This window comes from Ostrea edulis, chromosome 7 (genome assembly GCF_947568905.1).
Source record: "Ostrea edulis chromosome 7, xbOstEdul1.1, whole genome shotgun sequence".
Lineage (NCBI taxonomy): Eukaryota > Metazoa > Mollusca > Bivalvia > Ostreida > Ostreidae > Ostrea > Ostrea edulis.
In genome coordinates, this window is record NC_079170.1 from 60,753,463 (window position 1) to 60,760,480 (window position 7,018).

General features: G+C 35.1%; 1 long non-coding RNA gene across 1 annotated transcript; it reads right to left on the reverse strand.

The window, feature by feature from the left end:
- Positions 1-3,900: 3,900 nt before the first annotated feature.
- On the reverse strand, positions 3,901-6,688 carry LOC130048301 (uncharacterized). Its single transcript, XR_008797144.1, has 2 exons — positions 5,984-6,688; positions 3,901-5,067 (listed from the first exon to the last, which is right to left on the reverse strand). It is a non-coding gene; the product is annotated as an uncharacterized LOC130048301 (long non-coding RNA).
- Between the last annotated feature and the right edge of the window lie 330 nt (positions 6,689-7,018).

Genomic DNA, 7,018 nt, shown 5'->3' on the forward strand with positions numbered 1-7,018 from the left:
TAATCTGGTACCTGTTAGAGGGAGAGTGCTTTATAATATGGTACCTGTTAGAAGGAGAGTGCTTTATAAGTTGGTACCTGTTAGAGGGAGAGTGCTTTATTAGTTGGTACCTGTTAGAGGGAGGTTGCCTTATAAGTCGGTACCTGTTAGAGGGAGAGTGCCTTATAAGTTGGTACCTGTTAGAGGGAGAGTGCTTTATTAGTTGGTACCTGTTAGAGGGAGAGTGCTTTATAATTTGGTACCTGTTAGAGGGAGGGTGCCTTATTAGCTGATACCTGTTAGAGGGAGAGTGCTTTATAATCTGGTATCTGTTAGAGGGAGAGTGCTTTATAATCTGGTACCTGTTAGAGGGAGAGTGGTTTATAATCTGGTACCTGTTACAGGAAGGTTGCCTTATAAGTTGGTACCTGTTAGAGGAAGAGTGCTTTATAAGTTGGTACCTGTTAGAGGGAGAGTGCTTTATAATCTGGTACTTGTTAGAGGGAGAGTGCATTATAATCTGGTACCTGTTAGAGGGAGAGTGCTTTATAATCTGGTACCTGTTACAGGGAGGTTGCCTTATAAGTTGGTACCTGTTAGAGGGAGAGTGCTTTATAATCTGGTACCTGTTAGAGGGAGAGTGCTTTATAATCTGGTACCTGTTACAGGGAGAGTGCTTTCTAATCTGGTACCCGTTAGAGGGAGAGTGCTTTATAATCTGGTACCTGTTAGAGGGAGAGTGGTTTATAATCTGGTACCTGTTACAGGGAGGTTACCTTATAAGTTGGTACCTGTTAGAGGGAGAGTGCTTTATAAGTTGGTACCTGTTAGAGGGAGAATGCTTTATAATCTGGTACCTGTTAGAGGGAGAGTGCTTTATAATCTGGTACCTGTTAGAGGGAGAGTGCTTTATAATCTGGTACCTGTTACAGGGAGGTTGCCTTATAAGTTGGTACCTGTTAGAGGGAGAGTGCTTTATAAGTTGGTACCTGTTAGAGGGAGAGTGCTTTATAATCTGGTACCTGTTACAGGGAGAGTGCTTTCTAATCTGGTACCTGTTAGAGGGAGAGTGCTTTATAATCTGGTACCTGTTAGAAGGAGAGTGCTTTATAAGTTGGTACCTGTTAGAGGGAGAGTGCTTTATTAGTTGGTACCTGTTAGAGGGAGGTTGCCTTATAAGTTGGTACCTGTTAGAGGGAGAGTGCCTTATAAGTTGGTACCTGTTAGAGGGAGAGTGCTTTATTAGTTGGTACCTGTTAGAGGGAGAGTGCTTTATAATCTGGTACCTGTTAGAGGGAGGGTGCCTTATTAGCTGGTACCTGTTAGAGGGAGAGTGCTTTATAATCTGGTACCTGTTAGAGGGAGAGTGCTTTATAATCTGGTACCTGTTACAGGGAGGTTGCCTTATAAGTTGGTACCTGTTAGAGGGAGAGTGCTTTATAAGTTGGTACCTGTTAGAGGGAGAGTGCTTTATAAGCTGATACCTGTTACAGGGAGGTTGCCTTATAAGTTGGTACCTGTTAGAGGGAGGGTGCTTTATAAGTTGGTACCTGTTAGAGGGAGAGTGCTTTATAATCTGGTACCTGTTAGAGGGAGAGTGTTTATTAGTTGGTACCAGTTAGAGAGAGTGCTTTATAATCTGGTACCTGTTAGAGGGAAGGTGCTTTAAGTTGGTACCCATAGTATGTTACAACATAGACCATAGCATATCTTGCGCATCTGACAAATTAAACGTTATAAACTACTATCATCAGTTAACTGAAAATTAGAAAGTTCAATACATTGATAAAATTGAAGTTCTGTACAGTTTTAGTTTCAATTAAAATAACTAGTACGAATAAATAACACTACTGGTATTATAGATAATGAAGTACAGAAGACATAAGGAATTAATTGAAAAGTGGAGTATATAATATGTATCAGTACTGCATGTCTGAAAGTGCACAAGATTTAAAAACAAAATCGATTGCTTTTAGATAGTCAATATCATGGCGTAGCTTGGGTTATAATATTACCGAGGTAGGGGGTCTGGGGGTCGCAGCCCCCCAGAAGCTATCGACATTTTAACAACGTAAAAGGTTTTTTTTTAGCTGCCTCGGTTGCCTCAATGGAAGCTACGCCACTGAATCTTGACACTTATGGTCATAAACTGGTGATTATACAATGTTTGTGACTTCCATCTCTTACTTCTGGGAAAGTTGGAAAAACGTCATTATATTTTGCTGCTATTTTCTTGTGTATAAAGATCTACGTGACGCAGATTCTTGTGCATAGAAAATCGCTTTACTTAATGAGGACTTGTTCTTAAACCTCGGGTTGTCTTTTACAAAAAATATCATTTTACATTTATTCATTTCATTTACGAAATGACAATACGCCGTTCTTAATGACAGTTATGATGTTCTAATAAATATTTCACAAATTCCTACAAAGAACATGACCCACAATATGCCATTTTTGGCCTACCAAATTTGGAAAAATTAAAGAACACTTTAGAATAAATCTAAGATTATATTTTTTTATCCATAACATGAGCCAAGTTGTATTGCGCAATCGTTTCCTCACACCGGATGTTTAAAGCACTCAAGTAAATGCCCAAACCTACCGCAGTTTCACGTTTTCCGGGAAAATCGCATAAATTTGCCAACTTCAGTCTATAAATTCACATGGGCCGCATTACTCACGACTCAATTTTGTAAACTAAAATTAAAATGCAAAGTTAGATTAACACTTTCCATCAAAAAAATTAACTCGTAAGCAATGCGGCCATGTCGAAAAAAAAATAAATAAATAACAAAAGTGTCGTCTGGAAACGTCAGATTCCAAGGAAGTCAATACATGCACCTAACACAGTTGATAAGACTCAAAAAGAAACAGCAAAGAGGTGAGTTTTTATGTTGTTATATATTTTTTAAAATAAAAAATCAATATCTAAACGAGTAAATATGAGAGTCATGGCCTATGGTAAAAAGGTACGGGGGGGGGGGGGGGGGGGGGGGTTAACCTATCGTGTATGTTTGATTCCGAAGTCCGTTCCGATGGCTTTAAAAGTACCGATTTCCCTACCTTTTGTTACTTTAAAAATTATATTGTTCGAAACAGAATGAATGTTCGAATCAAACGTACAGTACAAACTTATTCGGCCATACGGAATACCCTAGTTAGAATAATCTGTGTCTCGGGACAGGCCCTCACCACAATCGGTGCCGTAGGACATTATCATTTTAACGATAGAACATTCTCTCTAGGAATACCCCAGTAAACATTTCAATTACACAGGCCCAGCATGTACACATGTATTACGCATGGAGATGTGCGATATATATTCAGACAGTATGATCTATCGTATGAATTTGTCCATTGGTTCTCATAATTTTTACAAATTATGTAGATCTACGTTTAATTAATATAGGCTACAGTTCAAAGTTTCTTATAAAATATTAAGTCTGTCAATCATAACTGTAAATTTGTAGCAACGTGTTACATTAACAAATGTCCGAATATTACGGCAATGTCAAACACGGCTGTAAGCTCTTCTATTTTACAATTGTACTTGTCGTTTGAACGCACAATATTTATACATCGAACGGAGATAAAAATTTTCGTTTTGTTTTCAATTTTAACTATTTAAGTTCGTAAATTCACAAGTCCCTTGTATATACGTGGAAAGACACCTACAAAAACACACAGAAATTTTGTTTTTAATGAAGTAGGTCAATTTAAATACATATCAAAATATATCTTGTTAAATAATATTTGACATAACTTGTGTTGAAATGTAGAGTATTCTCTTAATTATATTTACTTTTTTTCGATTGAAGGGCAATAACTCTAAATGGAAAACATAGTTTACTAGTGGAGGATCCTAGTTTTTTTCTTTCGTTTTGTTTTATATATACACACGAAAATCAAACGCTTTAATTGATTTTAGAATTTTTATTTTGTGCTATAGACAAAATTGATATTGAAAAGATATGTTTTAAATGTTAGGAAAAAAAAAACAATCTATAAAGGTGAAACGGCAAACCCCCATCCCCCCGAAAATGTATTACAATACTACTGATAATTTTTCTATTATTTATATTATTTCATGTATGGAGATGTGCATGGTTTTTGCACCAGTTTTCTTTTTGGATTAGGAAAATGGTTTACTTTTTCCTTAAAAAAGGACTTTGGAAGGGTCCATTAAACAGACCCAGGTTGGGAGATTTCAGGCTCTCATGGACTTAATTTCCGTGGAAACGAGGGGGTTATTTATATTCGGTCTTTCCTACCCCGGGATAGGAAAGACCAAATATAGATAACTTCCTCGTTTCCACAGAAATTTACATGGACTACATAATAGAAATAAATTAACCATGTAATATACATTGTTGTAAACCCCATACCCCCTCTATATGTCACACTGACATTAATCAACAAAACATTTGAAGATACACATTTTCAGTTTATTAGTGGAAAAAAAATAATTCCAAGTTTTTGAATACAATTTATCAATTGATTCACCAAGCATTAATTAACAAGTTAATTGATTTATAATGAGATTTTAGGAAAAATAACCTAGGTTAATGGGTTTTAACATGAAGATAAGATTTTCATCCAACCCAAATTGTATATTTTAATTACATGTATATGACATAAATATTTCAGATATGCCAAGGAGTGGTCCCTAATTCTTTCTCTGTTTCAACTGTCCATGGAGAGTAAAACCAAAACACAGATCCAGGATTTCAAAGAAATATAGGTCAGTGATCACCACTCTGATAGGGAGGGCACCATCTGATCATGATTTTCTGTGCAATATATGCCAGAGTGTGTGTGTTGCTCCCATATTAAACAGAAGAATATCAAGTCGGTTAGGCAACAGATTCAAGACAGTCCAGCACCACCAGCAGCAGCAGCAGTTCTTCCAATTAGTCCCCCTTCTGTATCACTCCCATCCCCATGTACATCAAGAGGGCACACTTCATGCTGTATCTGCGAGTGACCAGGTCCAAAGTTAGTTGTAGTCCCAGTAGGAGTAAGGCATGAAATCTTATTTCAAAAGAGGCCATCATTCCTGCCGGGGCTCGCTTCTGTACAAATCACCTACAACAAGACATAGAAGAACTTGAACCTATTGCTGACAACACCATGTTCAACAAAACAGGAGTGACATAATTAATCAAAACAAGTTTTTGAGAGCTGAAGTTTTGAGAAAAGAGAAAATAAGGTTGGATTTTGACGACAGTGAAAGTCTAACAGTGAGCATCAGAATCTTCTGGGAACCCCTAAAGCTGCTTTTGAGGACTTGCTGACATATGTAAACCTGTAGAATATGGAAACTTGTGCTAGATAAAAGCTTTATAACCTTTCTACCAGTGTTGTATTTGTTGACAATAAAAAGGGTATTTGATTTTAGCAGAATAATTACTTATTATGAACTACTAGTATTATCATTATGATACTTAACTGGCAAATAACAAACAACAAACATGATTTGTAAATGTTACTTCCTGTATAGATCTACATGATACTTCTATTTTGGGAACATTATGAAAATAGGCCAATTTAGATTATTTCTCATTCTGTGGCATTTACAAGCATGTATACATTACATGTAAATGCAATATAATCCAAACAATTTAAAACTACAGTGCCTTAGGATATATCCTATTTCAAATATGTATCTAGATGTAATTCTATTCAAATCTATATTAATGCCTGGAAGATTTTTAGATCACAGCTCATGAATTACGTTCTGTCAGTCAATAATGTATTGCACAAACATTTAAAAAAATTGTAGGTTAAAAGACCTCAGTATCTTTACATGATTAATACGTATAGGAATATACAATTATTGATCAAGATAAATACAGTAAAATTTATACAGTATCATTTATCAAATCGTATTTTCAGAGTCAATAATATACTGACTCTGATCCCCTATATCGGTGTTGTGTTGTTATTATTCACGCTATGAAATCTACATGTACATGTAACAAAAAGATAATTTGATACTTACTATTAGGTGTCTACAGTAATTTTCCTTTAATCAGGTTTCACAGCAAATGCTCGTTGAACGTGTAATTCCGAGTAAATTCGAATTGAACATGTTTTGACGAGACGCGGTGTCAACTTATTTCGTTACCATTGCTTTCGATACTCGGTCGTTTTAATACTAAAAAAAATAAATAATAATAATAGAGAAAACAAAAAAACCCTCAAAACTATGGAATATGATATGAAACAGAATTGTTCCAATGATTCACTTCTTTCACCATGTAAATAAACTACATACTATATTTATTCTTCTTATTTCAGTATTTTAAAATTCAAGTAAAAATAATTTAAAAGTAAAGTTGAACAATCACGGCTTTGAACATCATTTCCAAAATATTTCTTATTTCTATTTCCCAAATTTGGTCAAAAATGCTTATTATGATCATTGAATAAGCCATTCTAGCTATTTGAGTGCATATAACTTGATATATTTAGAGATTTATAGGTTCATGTACATTGTACATGGTCATTGGAGGTTTATTGTTGTGACGTGTATCCCGAAATGTTAATTTTTTAACATTAAATACCACAATATTCAACGTCATATTAACAAAAAAGTATAGAATATATGAAAAAAAGAAAAACATTTCTAGAAAGCCTATATCCCGAAGATTATTATATACAGAAATTATCAATATCCTAGACTAGGCCATTTTTCATGGTTCGTGGGCAATGTTCTTTGAAATAATCACCATTGCATTTCTGAAATCAAGGTCGCCGCCCTGAATTTTTACCGCCCATATGATATGTACAGGCTAGACAACCAAGACAACTGCATTTGTCCAAATTCCGTGGTCTTTGTTTGAAGAACAGGGATATCAGTTTTCAAACAACAAATATGTAAAAGTCTTGATATCCTCTATGGAAAATAACATTTTAAGTTGATTTAAAACGTACACATTGTTAATTGTAATTAAGCGTATTTCATATCAATGTGCTGTCACAACATTCCGTGAAATTATGAATACTACGACGTTCTAATGGTGTATCAAGATTT